The 18915-nt window shown below is 43.0% G+C and overlaps 1 protein-coding gene and 1 long non-coding RNA gene across 6 annotated transcripts in view; both read left to right on the forward strand.

Moving 5' to 3' along the window:
• LOC122553163 (NHS-like protein 1) overlaps positions 1-18915 on the forward strand; it is a 274883-nt gene that overhangs the window by 91028 nt on the left and 164940 nt on the right. The gene's annotated exons all lie outside the window — the stretch shown is intronic.
• Positions 372-18915, forward strand: part of LOC148148911 (uncharacterized) — a 50407-nt gene continuing 31863 nt past the window's right edge. Inside the window, exon 1 of the long non-coding RNA XR_015758352.1 lies at positions 372-415. This is a non-coding gene — a long non-coding RNA (uncharacterized LOC148148911). The remainder of the gene's footprint in view (positions 416-18915) is intronic.

Consider the following 18915-nt stretch of genomic DNA (forward strand, 5'->3'; position numbering starts at 1 on the left):
AAGCATTACAAAGTGCTTGCCAATGTCGGCAGTGAGCTGTGACAATTAACTCCTTACACTGTGGCTTAATAAATAAATATAAATGCATACACTTTGTATATTGGTGCAATCTTCTAATTTAGTGACATTGACACAGTGCCAGAATTGATGGCATGCTATTTCTTATAAATAGCTTCTCACCCCCCCCCCCAAGGAATCTCATGGGGTCTTCATGTGCAGCCAAGCGCGATACGAGGTAGAATTCTGGCATGCTGGAGCTTGATTAGTGTTTGAGAAAAGAGGGTTGCATGTAGGGTTGAAGGGGGAAGGGCAGGGGCGACGGTGGTGGGCTTCGGTGTGCCACAAGACTGGAGGAAGAGTAAGCGAGCAATGCCTTTGAGTGGAGTACGCAGATGGAGCTGCAGGCTGATAAAAAGTCAGTATAGCCTTTACAGTAAACAGATTCTGTACAGCAGCAAGAGCTTCTGTTATGTTGTTACTTTCTGTGGCAAAGATGTACATCATGAGAGAGCTTAAGCAGCACCCAATGGCGTGTTCTGACTGCCATTTGAGGAGCTGATTTTCTTTAGTTGTTGTTGAAGAAGTTTTTGCAGAAGTTCTGAGAGAATGACAGAAGGGGGAGCGGAGGCGACCTTTGTGTTCTGTGGAGTCTTGCTTCAGTGAAAGGTTCTTGGCGTACGAGCTGGAGAGCCCTCACCAGGGACTGTGGTGCAAGTCTATCATAACTTAGAGTGGAAATGCACTTTCTCCTCTTATTGTCTGTGTGTCTTCAAGCATGCATTGCTGGCTTTGCTGCAGCCAGGTGGAGTGCAGAGGACACAAGAAGAGGATTGTGTTGCTGCTGTTTGCTGGAATAGGATTGTGGTTTTAACAGGGCAAGAGGTGCCACTGGAACAGAACTTTCTGAGACTTGGATGTAAATTGCATTCTCTCATGTCTTTTGAGAGTGTTCAAGTGGATCAGAATGTTTTGCATCTCCTTCAAAGTTAAATGTCACAATTTCAATAAAGCTATCTTGTCTGTCTCCCTTGCCAATCTAGTACTTCCTCCTTACCTGCTCAATTCTTCTTGCATCTGTTTTTTACCCCTGTATTGGGGAGTATAGTGGCAAAGTCAGTGGACTAATAATCCAGCTAATGCTCCTGGTGCATATGTTCAGCCACTCAAACGCTGGTGGACTTTAAAATCAATCAATAAATCTGGACTTGGAAGCTAGTTTCATTGTCTCAGTAAAGGTGATTGCCATCAATGGTTGTAAAATCTACCTGGGTTCACTAAGGTTCCAAAGGGAAAGAAATTGATGTTCTTATTGGATCTGGCTTACATGTGACTACAGACATAGAGGAATGTGCTTGACTTTTAACTCTCCTCTGAAATGCCAAGCAAGTCTGTTAGTTCAAGGGCAACTAAGGATGGACAATTAAATGCTGAACTGATGAGTGGTACTCCTATCCCATGAAAAAATTAAAAATTTACGAAAGTGGCATTATGCATTGTTGAAGGGATCACTGTTGGGACAGCACACACTTTACTGCAATAATAACTCCTTGGGCTTTAACTCGGTCCACTTCCAGTGGTTGCACCTGTGATTTGTAAACATTTCTGCTGGATTTCTGCCTTGTCGAATATTTAAGAGTTCTTGACTCTGATGTAACTTCATTCCAGAAAAATCTAGAAGCCTTCAAATCCAAAGCACTCCAGTCTCCTTTTTAAAGTGCAGGTTTCAGGAATATGATTGTACTTCTATGAAATGGGCTCCCTTCGAGTTCTGTCCTGAGAACTGTTGATGCATTTAGTGTGATGGTGTAATGTGACCTATATGATGTGGTTAATTACACTAAGCATTGTAGAGGAGGGGAGCTGCAAAAGAACATTTGGAGAGTTAAGGTACAACATAGGAGGGTGAGACTAATGAATCTTGTCAGACAACAGGCGCAGGCATGATGGGCTGAACAGCCATCTTCTATACTGTAGAGTTCATTGACTTGTTAGTCCCACTGTTCTAATGTTCCAAAAAGAATGAGGTCTGAATTAAAATGCAGGATGTACACAACTGAAACTAAATATTGGATCAAAGTAATTACGGAATCTTAACCTCTGGTTCATGCTTTGTTCTAAAAAGAATACACCACCCCTGGGGCATGTAACAAATGGGAAAGAGTTTCAGTAATTTGACTGCCTCACGCAGCTTCTGAAATGCGATTTTAAAAAATAATAAATGGGTCATCAATGCCTAATATCTCATGGAGGAAGTCAGGAATTAAAGTAAAACTTCTCTTGATCTGAAGTGATGGAGAAAGAAAGGTAAAAAACTTAGTCTGCCAAGTGAGAATAAGAGTTTTATTTTTATAAAGCACATCATTTCTATCTTCCACGAAAATAAATGAAACCAAAACAGAAATTGCCGGAAAAGTTCAGCAGGTCTGGCTGCATCTGTGGAGAGAAATCAGAGTTAACGTTCTGGGTTGGATGACCCTTCCTCTGAACTGGTTATTAATGAAATATATCAATTTATTTATTACTGTCTGCCCCTGATTTAATAACCATTTTGAGATGCCTTATGTTGAATGCTACTACATAACTGAAGACTCAAATAAAAGCAAAATAATGCTGATATTGGAAATCTGATATAGAAAATCTTAAATAAAAACTGAAAATGCTAGAGAAACTCAGCAAGCCTAGCAGCATTTGTGGAGAGAGAGAGAATTAAAAGTTGTATTGGACTCAAAACATTAGCTCCATTTTGTTTCTCTGTGGATACTGCTGAGCTTCTCCAGCATTTTCTGTTTTTGCGATATAAACAAATGTCTTTCCAGTTGATAATTCAGGCACTCTTCAATTGACAAGATTTTATTTGGATGTTTTGTTTTAAAGTTTCACAAAGGTTGAATTAACCACAGATCAAATGAAGCAACCTACAACATGCAGCAAAAGGGTAATTTAGTGTAGAATTTAAAAAATTCAAATAATCATGTAATTTGTGTTAAATTGCACTGGATTAAGGGGAGCAGACAGTGATTCAATTACCATTATTTAGTTAAAGTTCTCAAAGCATCTGTTAAAGCTCCCATGAAGTTAACCTTTTGCAGTGTTGATCCACATCAAAGGTGCAGTTCCAAAAATTTCTTTGAGTATAGTTTCTTTACTTCTGAATTCCTGTCCTGAGTTCATGCAGTAAATAACTTGTGCAAAATGAAGTGTAACCCTAAATTTGTTCCATCAAAAGTGATCGTGTTCAAACACTCCTGTCTTCAATTAAAGACTCAAAGAGGAGCTTTGCTTTTCTCCTCTCTCTCTCTCTCTCTCTGTCGCTTCTTAGTAGCTTGAGAAAATAATTGACTGGCAGTGAAGCGCGACACACTTTTCAATACTGTTGGCTTAAACTGTCAGCAATTTCATTCATATCATTGGAAGTTAATGATTGAATTACACCTCTGCTGGCTGGTTTCTCAGTTAACTGGTGGATTGATACATCTATCTAATGTTGTCTTATTTGTGATGGGTACCTTAAGGAAATTAGGCATCAGTCAGGAGAGTAAGAAAATTTCTTAAATACATTGCCTTTATTGGTCAGTGCATTGAGTGCAAGAGTTGAGAGGTCATGTGGTGGCTGTACAGGACATTAGTTAGGCCACTTCTGGGATACGGCATGCAATTCTGGTCTCCCTGCTATCGAAAGTATTTTGTGAAACTTCGAAGGATGCAGAAAAGATTTAGATTAGATAACTTACATTAGATTCCCTACAGTGTGAAAACAGGCCCTTCGGCCCAACCTGTCCACACCGACCCTCTGAAGAGTAACCTGCCAAGACCCATTTCCCTCTGATTAATGCACCTAACACTACAGGCAATTTAGCATGGTGAATCCACCTAACCTGCACATCTTTGGACTGTGGGAGGAAACCGGAGCACCCGGTGGAAACCCACGCAGACACAGGAAGAATGTGCAAACTCCACACAGACAGTTGCCCAAGGCTGGAATCGAAACTGGGACCATGGTGCTGTGAGGCATCAGTGCTAACCACTGAGCCACTGTGCTGCCTCTACAAGGATGTTGCCCAGGTTGGAGGGTTTGAGCTAGAGGGGGAGGTTGAATAGGTTGGGGCTATTTTCTTTTTGGAGCATTGGAGGCTGAGGGGTGACCCTTTATTGAGGTTTATAAAATCATGAAGGGCATGGATAGGGTAGATAGCTAAGATCTTTTCCATGGGGTGGGAGAGTCCAAAGCTTGAGGGCATAGGTTTAAGGTGAGAGAGAAAAGTTTTAAGAGGGACCTGAGATGGAACTTTTTCACACAGAGGATGGTGCGTGTATGAAATGAACTGCCAGAGGAAGTGGTGGAGGCTGGTACAATTACAGCATGTATAAGGCATCTGGATGGGTACATGAATAGGAAGGGATTAGAGGGATAGTCATAGAATCCCTACATTGTGGAAACCGGCCCTTCAGCCCAACAAGTCCACACCGACCCTCAAAGTATCCCACCCAAAGCAATTCCCCTACCCTATACCTCTACATTTATCCCAGACTAATGCACCTAACCAACACATCTAGGGGAACACTATGGGCAATTTAGCATGGCCAATTCACCTGACCTTTGGATCGTGGAAGGAACCAGAGCACGCGGAGGAACCCCATGCAGACACCGCGAGAATGTGCAAACTCCACAGGCAGTTGCCCAAGGCTGGAATCGAACTCAGGTCCCTGGTGCTGTGAGCCACCATGCCACACTTTACATGAGCCAAATGCTGGCAAATGAGACTAGATTAATTTAGCATATCTGGTCGACATGGACAAGTTGGACTGAAGAACCTGTTTCTGTGCTCTACAACTCTTATGTTGTAGTCTACAACTACAACAAATATGACCTGTGTTTAAATAGTGCCTTTCATGATCCACACCTTGAAGTAAATGCACTGTAGGAAATAAAGTGGCTTATCTATACATGGCAACTATCCAAAAGCAACAATACCAGATAATGCTGTTGACTGAGGGATGATTACTCCCAGGAGAGCAAGGAGAACTCCCCTGTTATTTCTCAGACAAACATGTTAGAATTAGATTTTACTGTCACGTGTACTCAAGTAAGGGAATACAAGAGTACAGTGGAAAGTGTACAAAGTTACCATTCACAAAACCAGATCGTAAAAAATCCGAATTAATAGAAACAGAACCAAAATAAAGGTGTCCAGAGCTTCAGGTATCTCCTCAAAAAAGGTGTATGGAACACTCATTCAGTCATAGAGTCATACAGCACAGAAACGGACTCTTTGGTCAACCAGTCCATGTCAACCATAATCCCAAACTAAATTAGTCCCATCTGCCTACTCCTGGTCCACATCCATCCAAACCTTCCTTATTCATCTACGTATCTAAATGCCTTTTAAATGTTGTAACTGTACCCGCATCCACCACTTCCTCTGGAAGTTCACCCTATGTGTACAAAATTTGCCCCTCGTGTCTTTTTTAAACCTTTCTCCTCTCACCCCTCATTTCTGCTGCTGCTGCTGACTGAGGGCTTGAGGAATACCCACCTGGAAGGGACCCCAGTTTAGCATCTCATCCCAAAGGTGGCATCTCCTAACACAAACACATGTTAAAGTCACTGTGGTTTGGATAGAGTCAGAGTCAAAGAATCATTCAGCATAGAAACTGGCCCTTTGGCTGACCAACAGACACCAAACTACACTAATCCCATTTACATGCATTGGGTCCATAGCCTAAATTGGCCTGGTATTCTGAGTGGTCGTCCAGATGCTGCTGAAATGTTATGAGAGTACCTGCCTCACTATCCTCTCAGACAGTATGCTCTATGTTTCTGTCACTGTCTGGATGAAAAGCTTATTTTCTCAGATCTCTTCTAAACCACTTTCTTCTCACTTTAGAATTATACCCTTTGGTTTTCAACGCATCTGCCATGGGGAAGAGATTCTCACAGTCTATCCTGTTTATGCCTCTCATAGATGTTTGGGGACATGTCTTAAACAGGTCAGATCCCAGCAGTTTCACACATGTCCATGTAGTTGTAGCTCAGCCATTAGAGTCAGCCACAGGAACCTTGGCTAAATTCTCCCTTCCTTAACTTAGGGTGGTGGAGCCTGCATTGGCACAGCTAAGAACATTCATCCCAGCAGGAACCCTGTGTGCTCTGCACAGCTTACTTGACCGAATAATCTTTCCGAGCCGCTGAGGGAGCCTGCATTTTAATTCGAAAGATGAGGTGATTGCAGTGGCATACAGAACCTACTGCTGTGGTCCACCCTGAGAGTGACCGTTCCTGAAAGGTTATTTCCATACCGCTATCGATTTTGTTTACAGCAGCTGCAAAGAGCTCTTTACAGGTCATTTCTCTGGCCTTCAACTTGCCAGCACTGAAGCAGCTAATTCCAGACTGTATGTAGTGTCTTGCCAATTCAGTGTAAAGAAGTCTACCTTTTCTTTTAAATGCTTCTTGTACATATTAAAAAGTGAAAGTTGTTGGGTATAGTTTGTCCGGGTACCTGCTGCCAAGGGTTATCTCGTGACCCTTTGTGTGCCAGTCTCTGAGCATGGAAGCCATTGGAATGATTGTTCATTTCTATCCCTGTGATATTACCAGAAGCCAGATCCCAGAGAAACCTAGTTCTTTTTTTAAAAAAAAAATACCCCAACGCAAAGTAGAGGTTCTTTGCCTAGAAGTACATGGGTTATTGTATTAACAGATTAAGTGCTTGACATTTAAAACACTTTGAGTGGAATTAATGAATGAGAGTCTTTTTCACAAACCGATGTATAGGGGTGAGTGTTGTATTGCATGGTCAGAAGTTTAATTTTCTTCTTCTCCAGATGGTTCCCAAAGTTTGCCCATTGGTTGGTGGACACTTGGCATGTGGCCAGTGAGGGGGTGTAGAGGGTATGCAGGGTCATAAGGATGCTGGGTGCGGTTTGAGGACTGCAGTACCTAAAACAATGTGGACAAGGTCCCAGATAACTTGGACAGGCCTTCTACCTTGTCGGACCCCACTGTTCCCCTGGGGTCGATGGGCCCAACTATCTTACACCCATCCCCTCAGGGAATGTCATACGGGCATTTTTATACTGAGGTGAATCTAGCAAGGTAAGCCCTCGGGCTACCGAAGTAGCCAAAATCTAACCCAGAACCTATTGTTCTACCTGACAGGGTACCACACCAGAAATGAAGCCTGGCGTTGTCACAAAAATTAAAGGATTTTTCAAGTATGCAAAGATTCCCTAATTTGTCTGACTTCTTAAACAAGTGTTGACAGAGCATTGGCCTGGTTTCTGTTCTTGACAAAAATTACTATTTATTACCAAAAAACCCTCTTGCTACAGTTAAAGGTTCCAAACCATCAACATATAACTACAAATTAAAACTGTAATCCTATTATAAACTCACCTATGCACGCACACGCACTCAGACACACAGGAAAACAAACAGGAAAAAAATGGGAAAGCAGTTCACTGGTTCCTGTTCACAAGGGCTGCTGAGATGGATGGGTATATGAATGAGAAGGCTTTAGAAGGAAACTGGCTAAATGCTGACAAATGGCACTCGGTTAATTTAGGTTATCTGATTGGCATGAACGAGTTGGGCTGAAGGGTTTGTTTAAGATGTTCTACAGCTCTGCGATTCTATGGTTAGAACATTACTTCTCAGTCATCCTTCTCGATACATCCAGTGGTTTGCAAGAAGCAGAAGGTGGCTGGCTCACTTCTGAAAGGTCTCTGATTAATTGCAGCAACTGCTGAAGGCAGGGGGGTAAATTGCTTTACTTCAGGCTTAAAGTGGCCTTCACTGCAGAGACAGCACCTAAAGTGGTGGTGGACTGAATAACCTCTCTGTAACTTGCTCAATCACCTGAGAACTACTCACGTGATTGTTGACTGGAGAAGAGCTTTGTCAGTGAGCCGCCGCCTTGAAATATTGTTACAGCCAGCATGCGATTTCTCAACATCACTGGGTGTGCGGGGGAGAAGGACTGTATTGCCTTTTGAGAGAGAAATGCTGGAAAATCTCAGCAGGTCTGGCAACATCTGTAAGGAGAGAAAAGAGCTGACGTTTTGAGTCTAATTGACCCACAGTGAGCGGCACGGTGGCACTGTGGTTAGCACTGCTGCCTCACAGCGCCAGAGACCTGGGTTCAATTCCCGCCTCAGGCGACTGACTGTGTGGAGTTTGCACATTCTCTCCGTGTCTGCGTGGGTTTCCTCCGGGTGCTCCGGTTTCCTCCCACATTCCAAAAAAATGTGCAGGTCAGGTGAATTGGCCATGCTAAATTGCCCATTGTATTAGGTATATTAGTCTGAGGGGAAATGGGTCTGGGTGGGTTGCACTTCGGCGGGTCGGTGTGGACTTGTTGGGCCGAAGGGCCTGTTTCCACGCTGTAGGGAATCTAATCTAATCTAATCTAATCAAGAATCTAATCTAATCAAGGACCCTTTGTCAAAGCTAAAAAAAAGGAGGTATTTATGAGGCTGAGAGAAGGTAAGTCATGACTCCAAAAGCAAAGGTAGCAATAAAGAGATGATAATGACAGTGCATGGAGAGATTATAGGGAGATTAGGAGCTGTGAATGACTAAGGCTAAAACCAGTGCAATGTGACAAAATATGTGGGGGATGGGTGAAGCAGAGGCAAAATGGAAAACAGGGGAGAAGGGTAGCAAAGGGGGAAGAGGAGAGGAAAAAGGTGATGAGAGTGTGGGGAACGAGAGAAAGAGAGACAATCAAGAAATGAGGTATAGAGCAATGGAAAAAAAATTAAGAAATAAATAAAATAAATGAAATAAAATTACGGAGCAGAATGAAAACAGAGGGGTCGAGATGGGGTAATCATCTGAAGTTGTTGAATTCAATGTTGAGACCGGCAGGCTGTAACGTGCCTCGTCGGAAGAGGAGATGCTGTTCCTCCAGTTTGCGTTGATCTTCACTGGAACATTGCAGCAGGCCAAGGACAGACATGTGGGCATGGGAGCAGGATTGTGTGTTGAAGTGGCAAGCCACAGGAAAGTCCTGGACCTGTTGCCTTTTGTCTAGTTCCTGGGCAGAATGCATTCAACCATAATTCACCAAATGGTCTGATTCAGGAATTCATTTTTGTTCCCCTCCCTAGCTCCCGGGCAATTAAAGTGAACAGGAATTTCTGCTAATTAAAGTAAGACAATGAACGAATGAGCACGTGTTTGCAGTGCACTGTTGCAGGATCAGATCAATGACTGCTCCTTTCTCCTTCACTCTCCTTAAACTGGCATGTTATATCATGATCTTTACAATTCCACCTGGTGCAGTACTTTGTAAATTTTACGTAAGCATTTTTAAAAATGTGTATTGCATTATATTTATATATATATATGTTGCAAAGAACTGAAATAAAAGCCCTTTTCACAGAGGTAACTTGGCCAAAGATTAAAACACACTTGTACAGCACAGCTCATGTATGTTCATTCTTGGCTTCTCAGTAGAAGGGTTATGCAGGAAGAGGTCCTTGTGTACTGATGTGCAAACATTTTTAGTTGAAGTGTGCCTTTACAATGGCTTAGTGATCAGGTGACCCTCATCTCCAGCCTTCCCCTCTAAAGTAGAGTGGCTCTCTGGGCAAACTTGTATTTTGGATCCCCTAAGTTTTAAATAATTTTTTGATAAACTTCCCTGTCTTGAACTCACCTCGCACCCCATCAGCCTTGGTTGCTAAGCATCCCTCCCTACCCAATGTTTCTCCATATGCTGCACCCCTTTCTCGGCTCAGTGGCTAGCACTGCTACCTCACAGCCTTGGGTGGCTGTCTGTGTGGAGTTTGCACGTTCTCCCCGTGTCTGCTTGGGTTTCCACCTGGATGTTTCCGGTTTCCTCCTGCAGTCCAAAGATATGCAGGCTAGGTGGATTAGCCATGGGATATACAGGGAGAGGGTGGGAGTGGGAGGGTGACCTAGGTAGGATGCTTCTGAAGGTTGGTGCAGACTCAAAAGGGCTAAATGGGATTCCGTGATCTATGGGGTGACCAGCCCACTATGCTCTGCATATGGTGGCCACACCATTCTCATCTCTCCTATCATTCTGAACCCACCTCCTGCCATTGTACATTTATGTTGTTGAGCCCCTGGTGATATCCCAGCTTGAGACTCACTGCATTCAGTTCATGTGAGGTAGCAGATTCTCATTAGGCAGAGGGCACTAAATTATTGAATAATTTTTCGACGTAGACTTAGATAAAACACAACTGCGCAGAAACATGTCACTCAGTTCCACCAGCCTATGTGGTACTTATGTTCAATATTGTGCATTTTGTCATGAACACTAAAGGTGCCTTGTCATTTGGAGAGTTTCTTTCTCCAATACAGACAGTGCATGGTTTGATTCAGCTCTGGGTGAATTGGGACAGAGCTGCCAAGTTGGCAGTTCAGGGGTGGAGATCAGGCAGCTTGGGGCTTGTGAGCAAACAAGGAAAGCAGAGACAAGCAAGGGCACAGCAAAGCTGAGTTCGCTCACTTTGAAGACACACATGTGGTGTATGATTTGGCGCTTGGAGAGTGTCTGTTGGCTGAAAATGTCCTGTTTTCAAAAAATCTAACTTCTCCGAGCCCAAATGTGTTCATTTCAAAGGCTTTGGAATGAATGAATGCTTGATACCGGAGTGGCAGTGTTGCTGAACTTGGCTCGTGTAGCAGGCTACACATCTGAATCCTGAATAGCTTCAAACAACATGCTAACATCCAGCGTTGCCAAACCACCACGATTTTAGGAAAAGGTAATTACTTTTTCATCAGCTACCAACTGACGCCCACTATTGAGTTACTCCTTGCTTAAACCTGTTACATCTCTTAACTTTTCACAGTTCTGATAAAAGATCACTGACCTGAAATATTAACTCTGCTTCTGTTTCTGTAGATGCTACCAAACCAGCTGAGCACTTCCAGTGTTTCCTCGTTGTATTTGAGTTGAACCCCATAAACACTGAATGCTTCTTGGGTTGCATTCATTACCACAAATTTTGCAGAAATTTAAAAGTAAGGAACTGGTGATAATGTCCACAGAACCATCCGAAGAACTCAACAGCTTCACTGACATCCTGTAGCGTAGGAAATGATCATCCTTAACAAACTCCTGTTCTCCCTAACCTGTTTGAGTCTTAACTGCCCTTAGAGGTGGCTTAATAAATGAACTATGGTTCAAAATGGGAGCTTGGATAGGCAGTAAATGTTGTTTTGTCCTTGAACCCAGATTGAGAAAGTAGGTACAATCAAAATGTGCTCACATTGTTGGACAACATTAGGATTTCATTTGTCGTCCACCTCTGCTGCTTTGGACATTTCTCTCTCTTGGTCTCCATGCCTCTCCCAACGTTCTGACTTTCTCTGGAATATTGTTTCACCTCCATTCATAGACACTTCAGTATTTCTCAAAGGTAATTTTTCCCTCATCTTTTCATAAGACAAGCTATAGTAGCAGAATTAGACTATTCCGCCCTTTTGAGTCTGCTCTGCCGTTTGATCATGACTGATATGTTTCTCAATCCTATTCTACTGCCTCCTCCCTGTAACCCTTGATCCCCTTGAATCAAGAACCTATCTACCTCTTGTCTTAAAAACACTCAATGACTTGTCCTACACAGCTTTCTGAGGCAAAGAATTCCACTGATTCACCACCTTCTGACTGAAAAAAATTCCTTCTTGTCTCTGTTTGAAAGGGTCGTATCTTCATTCTGAGGCTGTGCCCTTGGGTCCTAGTCTATCCTACTGGTGGAAACATCTTCTCGGTGTTTACTCTATCCAGGCCTCTCAACATTCTGCAAGTTTCAAGCAGATCCTCCCTCATCTTTCTAAACGGAGTTAGGGTCCAGAATCCTCAACAGCTCCTGATGTGACAAGTTCTTCATTCTCAGTGTCATTCTTGTGAACCTCCTCTGCACCCCCTTCCAAAACCAGCACATCCTTCCTCAGATACAGGGCTCAAAACTGCTCATCGTATTCCAAATGCAGTCTGGTAAAATGGTTATGCAGCCTCAGCAGTACCTCTCTGCTCTTATATTCTAGTCTTCCTTAAATGAATGCTAACATTGTAATTGCCTCCCTAAGTGCCCAGATGAGCCAGCATGTTAACTTTAATAGAATCCTGAACTAGAACTGCCGAGTCCTCTCGTGCTTCAAATGTTTGAAGCCTTTTCCCATTTTGAAAATATTTCGAAGCTTCCAGGATGGATATATATTTTTAAATAGGACACTGAGGAGAAAGCAGGACATTCATATTGGATTGCTTTATCAAAGGCCTGCACTGCCAAATGGATCGAATGGCCTCTTTTGTGGTTGTAAGTCTGCTATGGCTTGGACAGCATTTGGCAAAGATGGGATGCATCACTCTTTCATGCCTTTCCCCACTCTCAAGGGCATTTACACATGTATTATCCAGTGTTAGAACAAAGAACAAAGAAAATTACAGCACAGGAACGGGCCCTTTGGCCCTCCAAGCCTGCGCCAATCCAAATCCTGTCTAAACCTGTTGCCTATTTTATAAGGGTCTGTATCCCTCAGCTCCCTTCCCATTCATGTATCTGATCAGATACATCTTAAATGACGCGATCGCGTTCACCTCTACCACCACTGCTGGCACCCACCTCCCTCTGTATAAAGAACTTGCCACGCGTATCTCTCTTAAACTTTTCCCCTCTCACCTTGAACTCATGACCCCTAATAATTGAGTCCCCCACTCTGGGAAATGTTAAAAATCACACAACATCAGGTTATAGTCCAATAGGTTTATTCGGAGGCACAAGTTTGTGCCTCCAAATAAATCTGTTGGACTATAACTTGCTGTTGTGTGATTTTTAATTTGTTCACGACAGTCCAACACTGGCACCTCCAAATCATGACTCTGGGGAAAAAGCTTCTTGCTATCCACCCTGTCTATACCTGTCATGATTTTGTAGACCTCAATCATGTCCCTCCTCAACCTCTTTTCTAATGAAAATAATTCTGATTTACTCAAACTCTCTTAATAGCTGAAAATGTGTTGCTGGAAAAGCGCAGCAGGTCAGGCAGCATCCAGGGAACAGGAGAATCGACGTTTCGGGCATAAGCCCTTCTTCATTCCTGTTCCCTGGATGCTGCCTGACCTGCTGCGCTTTTCCAGCAACACATTTTCAGCTCTGATCTCCAGCATCTGCAGTCCTCACTTTCTCCTCAAACTCTCTTCATAGCTAGCACGCTCCATACCAGGAAACTTCCTTTGCACCCTCTCCAAAGCATCCACATCCTTTGAGTAATGTGGCGACCAGAAGTGTACGCAGTACTCCAAATGTGGTCAAACCAAAGTCTTATATAACTAACATGACCTACCAACTCTTGTACTCGATACCCCGTCTGATGAAGGAAAACATGCTGTATGCCTTCTTGACCACTCTACTGACCTGCATTGCCACCTTCAGGGAACAATGGACCTGAACACCCAGATCTCTCTGTACATCAGTTTTCTCCAGGGCTTTTCCATTTATCGTATACTTTGCTCTTGAATTGGATCTTCCAAAATGCATCACCTCGCATTTGCCTGAATTGAACTCCATCTGCCATTTCCCCGCCCAACTCTCCGATCTATCTATAATCTGCTGCATTCTCTGATAGTCCCCTTCACTATCTGCTACTTCACCAATCTTAGCATCCTCTGCAAACTTGCTAATCAGACCACCCATACCTTCCTCCAGATCATTTGTGTATATCACATACAACAGGGGTCCAAGAACGGATCCCTGTGGAACACCACTGGTCACAGTCCTCCATTTTGAGAAGCTCCCTTCCACCACTACTACTGGCTCATGTTGCCCAGCCAGTTCTCTGTCCATCTAGCCAGTGTACCCTGGACCCCATGTGACTTCACCTTCTCCATGAACCTACCATGGGGAACCTTATCAATCGCCTTACTGAAGTCCATGTCTGTGACATCTACAGCCTTTCCCTCATCAATCAACTTTTGTCACTTCCTCAAAGAATTCTATTAAGTTGGTAAGACATGACCTTCCCTGCACAAAACCATATTGGCTATCACTGATAAGCCCATTTTCTTCCAAATGGGAGTAGATCATATCTCTCAGTATCTTCTCCAGCAGCTTCCCTACCACTGACATCAGACACACTGGTCTATAATTACCTGGATTATCCCTGCTACCCTTCTTAAACAAGGGGACAACATTAGCAATTCTCCAGTCCTCCCGGATCTCACCTGTGTCCAAGGATGCTGCAAAGATATCTGTTAAGGCCCCAGCTATTTCCCCTCTTGCTTCCCTCTAACCTGGGATAGATCCCATCTGGACCTGGGTATTTGTCGACCTTAATGATTTTTAGAATACCGAGCACTTCCTCCCTCCTTATGCTGACTTAGAGTCATGGAGATGTGCAGCACAGAAATAGACACTTGGGTCCAACTTGTCCATGCCGACCAGATATCCTAATCTATTCTAGTCCCATTTGCCTGCATTTGGCCCATAACACTCTCAACCCTTCCTATTCATATACCCATCCAGATGCCTTTTAAATGCCAATTGTACTGGCCTCCTCCCCTCTGGCAGCAGATTCTATACACACACCACTCTTTGCACAAAAATATTTACCCTTGGGTCTCTTTTATATCTTTCCACTCTCACCCTAAATCTATGCCCTCTAGTTCTGGACTCCCCCATTCCAGGGAAAAGACTTTGCCTATTTACCCTATCCATACCCCTCATAATTTTGTAAACCTTTATAAGGTCACCCCTCAGCCTCCGACGCTCGAGGGAAAACAGCCCCAGCCTGTTCAGCCTCTCCCTATAGCTCAAATCCTCCAACCCTGGCAACATCCTTGTAAATCTTTTCTGAACCCTTTCAAGTTTCACAACATCTTTCCAATAGGAAGGAGACCAGAATTGCACACAATATTCCAACAGTGGCCTAACCAATGTCCTGTGCAAGCACAACATGACCTCCCAACTCCTGTGCTCAACCTAGAGTAATCAAACATCTATTCCGAACCTTAACATCCATCATATCCCCCTCCTCGGTGAATACCGATGCAAAGTACTCATTAAGAATCTCACCCATTTTCTCTGACTCGACTCATAACTTTCCTCCTTTGTCCTTAAGTGGGCCAACCCTTTCTCTAGTTACCTTCTTGCTCCTTATATACGAATAAAAGGCTTTGAGATTTTCCTTAACCCTGTTTGCTAAAGATATTTCATGACCCCTTAATTCCTCATTTCAGATTGGTCCTACATTCCCCATATTCTTCCAAAACCTTGTTTTCAGTCGCTTAGATCTTATGTATGCTGCTTTTTGCCTCTTAGCTAGTCTCAGTTTTCACCTGTCATCCATGGTTCCCTAATCTTGCCAATTCTATCCCTCATTTTCACTGGGTTAGTGTTTGTCCTGCACTCTAATCAACCTCTCTTTCAAAGCCTCCCAGATATCAAATGTGAATTTACCTTCAAACAGCTGTTCTAGGAATCTGTTAAAGCATGGCTATAGAGGCTCTGTGTAAAAGCTTGAGAGGAGGGTGTCGAAATGCCTTTCAAAATCACTTGTGGTAACGCCATCCTTGTTAATACCACGCACAAACAAAAACCCTCTCCTGTGAGAAAAGCTATGGGGAGGGTTGAAGTGTCATAGTGCCTGCCCCTGATGCAGAGCATTATCCCCTTGAATACAAACTCAGCCACTAATTGCCATGGGAGCTAGTTGGAAGTCTTCAGGGCCCATTTATTTCCCAGCTTAACACTTGCCCACTGAGTCCTGTCAATCATTGCTGTGATGGAGATGAACTGAATTGGTGTTACTTAATTCCACTTAATTGGAACTCTTTGCTGTGCATGCCGTTGTATTTTGAGACTGGCAACCTTGTTTAATACGTGCTGTCTTTTTTGTCATGCTGCTATTGCCTAAGCCTTTTAAGAATTGGGAATCTTCCCCTACCCCTTAAAACCTCTCAGCATCTTATATTTGTTTAAAGTGTTCTTTAAAATCTACTTCATTGAACAAGCTATTCGTCCAAATATCATCTTTTGTGGCAGCCTTAAAAGGACCAATTAGCACAAAAAAAAAGGATTGCTTGAGACATTTTAATACATTAATGATTCTGTATGCTGACTTTTGAAAGTTTGTTTGTGGGATATAGGTGTCTGTCACTGGCCCATCCCAGTGTGTACCAGATGGTGGTGATGCGTTGCTGCCTTGACTCACTGCAGTGCACACGGTGTAGGGACAACTCACAGTGCTCTGAGGGGAATAGGGTTAGAGTTCCAGAACTTTTAACAGTAATGGGGAAGAAATGGCAGTATAGTTCCAAGTTAGCATATTGTGTGACTTGGTGGGTCAGCTTGAAAATAATGATACTCCCATGCATCTATGCCCTTGTCTGCCCAGGTGATTTGGAAGATACGGTTGAAGGAGCCTTGGTGAGTTGATTAAGTACCTCTTTGAGGTTATATACACTGTGGCTGCTGTGCATCAATGCTGGAAGGAGAATGCATGTGGTGAATGGGCTACCAGTGAGGAGATCTTGCATTCCCCTACCACTTTCCCCATCGCAACTTTATATTGATGTTTCCCCCACTTCTTGGTCACCTAAAGGCACAGAGAGTCGCTGTGGCTCATGGACCCCTTGTGTCACCTCTCCTGCTCAATTGGAATAACTCAACAGCTCTGAGGCTCAGTCAATGCAACAGGAGAGCAGACAAAGCTGGGCAGGTGTCAAGATTTAAGATCCGTTCAATGCTGTGATCCTCCCAGAACTCCAGTTCTAACATACTAACAATGCTGGAATCTGAAATATGGAATGAAGAAAATTCTCAGCAGGTCAGTCAGCATCAGCAAGCGGTTACTTGAAGGTTTCTGAGGAAGGGTCACTGGACCTGAAACATTAACACTGATTTCTCTCCACAGATGCTGCCAGACCTGCTGAGCTTTTCTAGCAATTTCTGTTTTGTTTCAGTTATTTGAAGTTTCTGGTTGATGGCCTTTATTCAGAATTGATAGAGAATTAATGGTTTATTAGCAATTTCAAAAGCAACGGGTGACCGTGTCCGAGGCTTGTGAAAGGGTGGAAAAGAATGAGACAAGTAAAGAAACAAGATGATGGAGGTGAAAATGATAACTTTAGGGAGTCATTGGCAGTAGCTACTATCTAAGAAAATGGGAACATTGGTAATGTTCTGAACTTAAAGATGTTGGAAAATGCCTCTGTCAAAAGCATTGAAAAAAAACTGAGTCGCAGTGCAAAAGAGTTGTTAATGGTGACCAAAGAGAAAAAGAAACATCAAATAGTTATAAATTAAGATGTTAAAGGCAGGGAATGAGTTCTCTTTACTATCGTCAGCAAGATGCAAACAAGGCAAGACAGTTGGTGGGGTGGAACAGGAAGACAGAATGGAAGAAAAATGGTGAATAGACAACGCGATCCATAATGCAAAAAATGATTGAATTCAATATTGAGACCTTGAGGCTGTACAGTGCCTAAGCATAAAATGAGGCGTCGTTCCTCAAGCTTGGAATTTGCTTTGTTAGGGCATTGCAACAGCACGAGGGCAGAAATGTTGACATGAGAGTAAGATGGTTTATTTAAATGTCAAGCAACTGGGATGTCAGGGTCATTCCTACAGACAGATTGGAGGTGTTCCACAAAGCGGTCACCTTGCCTGCGTTTGATCTTGCCAGTGTAATGGAGACTGCACTGTGAGCAGCACATGCAGTAGACCAGCATCCAGTAGTATTTTGCTTTTATTTATGATCTGAACCTGTTGAACTTGCTTTTGAGTCTGGAAAGTTGCAAAGTTCATCATCAAAAGACAAGACACTCTTCATTGGTTCCTCTTTCTTCTGTTACCTAGGTAACTATCGGCAACACTTGTCAGTGCCCTATCGCTGCCCACCCAGCATCCTGAAATAACCGGCACACATTCCTGTTTAGTTGTGAGCTGGAATCCGATCTCAATTACATTGTGCAGCCTTGTTCCAATTCCTTCCACTGTGTCCCCAAAGAGATTCCTCAAACCTTTTCTGATTGCTGCCTGCTTACCATGTGACAGTAGGGCGTGTTAATCATTATGGTACCATAAGCTCATTAAATCTTTCTGCTGGGGGATGTCTGTTCACTTATTGGTCCCTTCTGGTACCTCAAACATATGTAAATATAATCTTGCACAAGAAAGAGATGCCTTTACTTTGTTTGTTGGATCAATTCAAACTCCAACATTTTGTTTATTTTCTTCATATATTACTAAAAAGAACTAAATTGCTTTAGTGGCTATCTATATTTCTTTATAAATAAAGTATATTTTTGAAATAAAAATGTTTCCCACATGTTACATTAAAACCAATGAATATTCATTTAAAATCATTAAAACGAACCATTTTCTCATCTCCTGCCCTTTATTTAAATGCTTTTTCATCAACTCGAATTGATGGATACTCTGAGGGTGCCCCAGCTGCTCTAGTTTAGTTTAATCCAAGTGATAATTAGCAAGCAAAAGGGACCAGAGATTGCAGATGTGTTGCAGTGGGGTTTTCTCCTCATTATTTAAATTGGAAATTAGTTTTGACCATTTGATCAGATTTTGCTTGGGTTCAGGCCCAAGTGGTTTGTATTCAGCTCCTGTTCATGTTAGCCAACTGATAATAAACCAGAAAGAGAGAAATTGTTTCCAACCACAACAGATTGCATTAATGCAGCACCTTGAACATCCTATCCCGCAGGCTGTTCAGAAGTGTGTTATCAAACATAATCTCACTCCGAGCCACCTATAGATATATCAGGTCAAGTGATCAAAAGCTTGCTCAAGACACTGTCTTGAGGGCGAATTGGAGAGGTTTAAGGAGGGAGTTCCAGAGCTCAAGGCCTCTGTCTGATGGCAAGGCCACCAGTTGTGGAGTGGAGGGTACATAAAACGTCGAAATCCGATGAATAC

The sequence above is a fragment of the Chiloscyllium plagiosum genome, unplaced genomic scaffold, assembly GCF_037043375.1.
Source record: "Chiloscyllium plagiosum isolate Xiang-an unplaced genomic scaffold, Cpla_swu_hap1 HiC_scaffold_10, whole genome shotgun sequence".
Lineage (NCBI taxonomy): Eukaryota > Metazoa > Chordata > Chondrichthyes > Orectolobiformes > Hemiscylliidae > Chiloscyllium > Chiloscyllium plagiosum.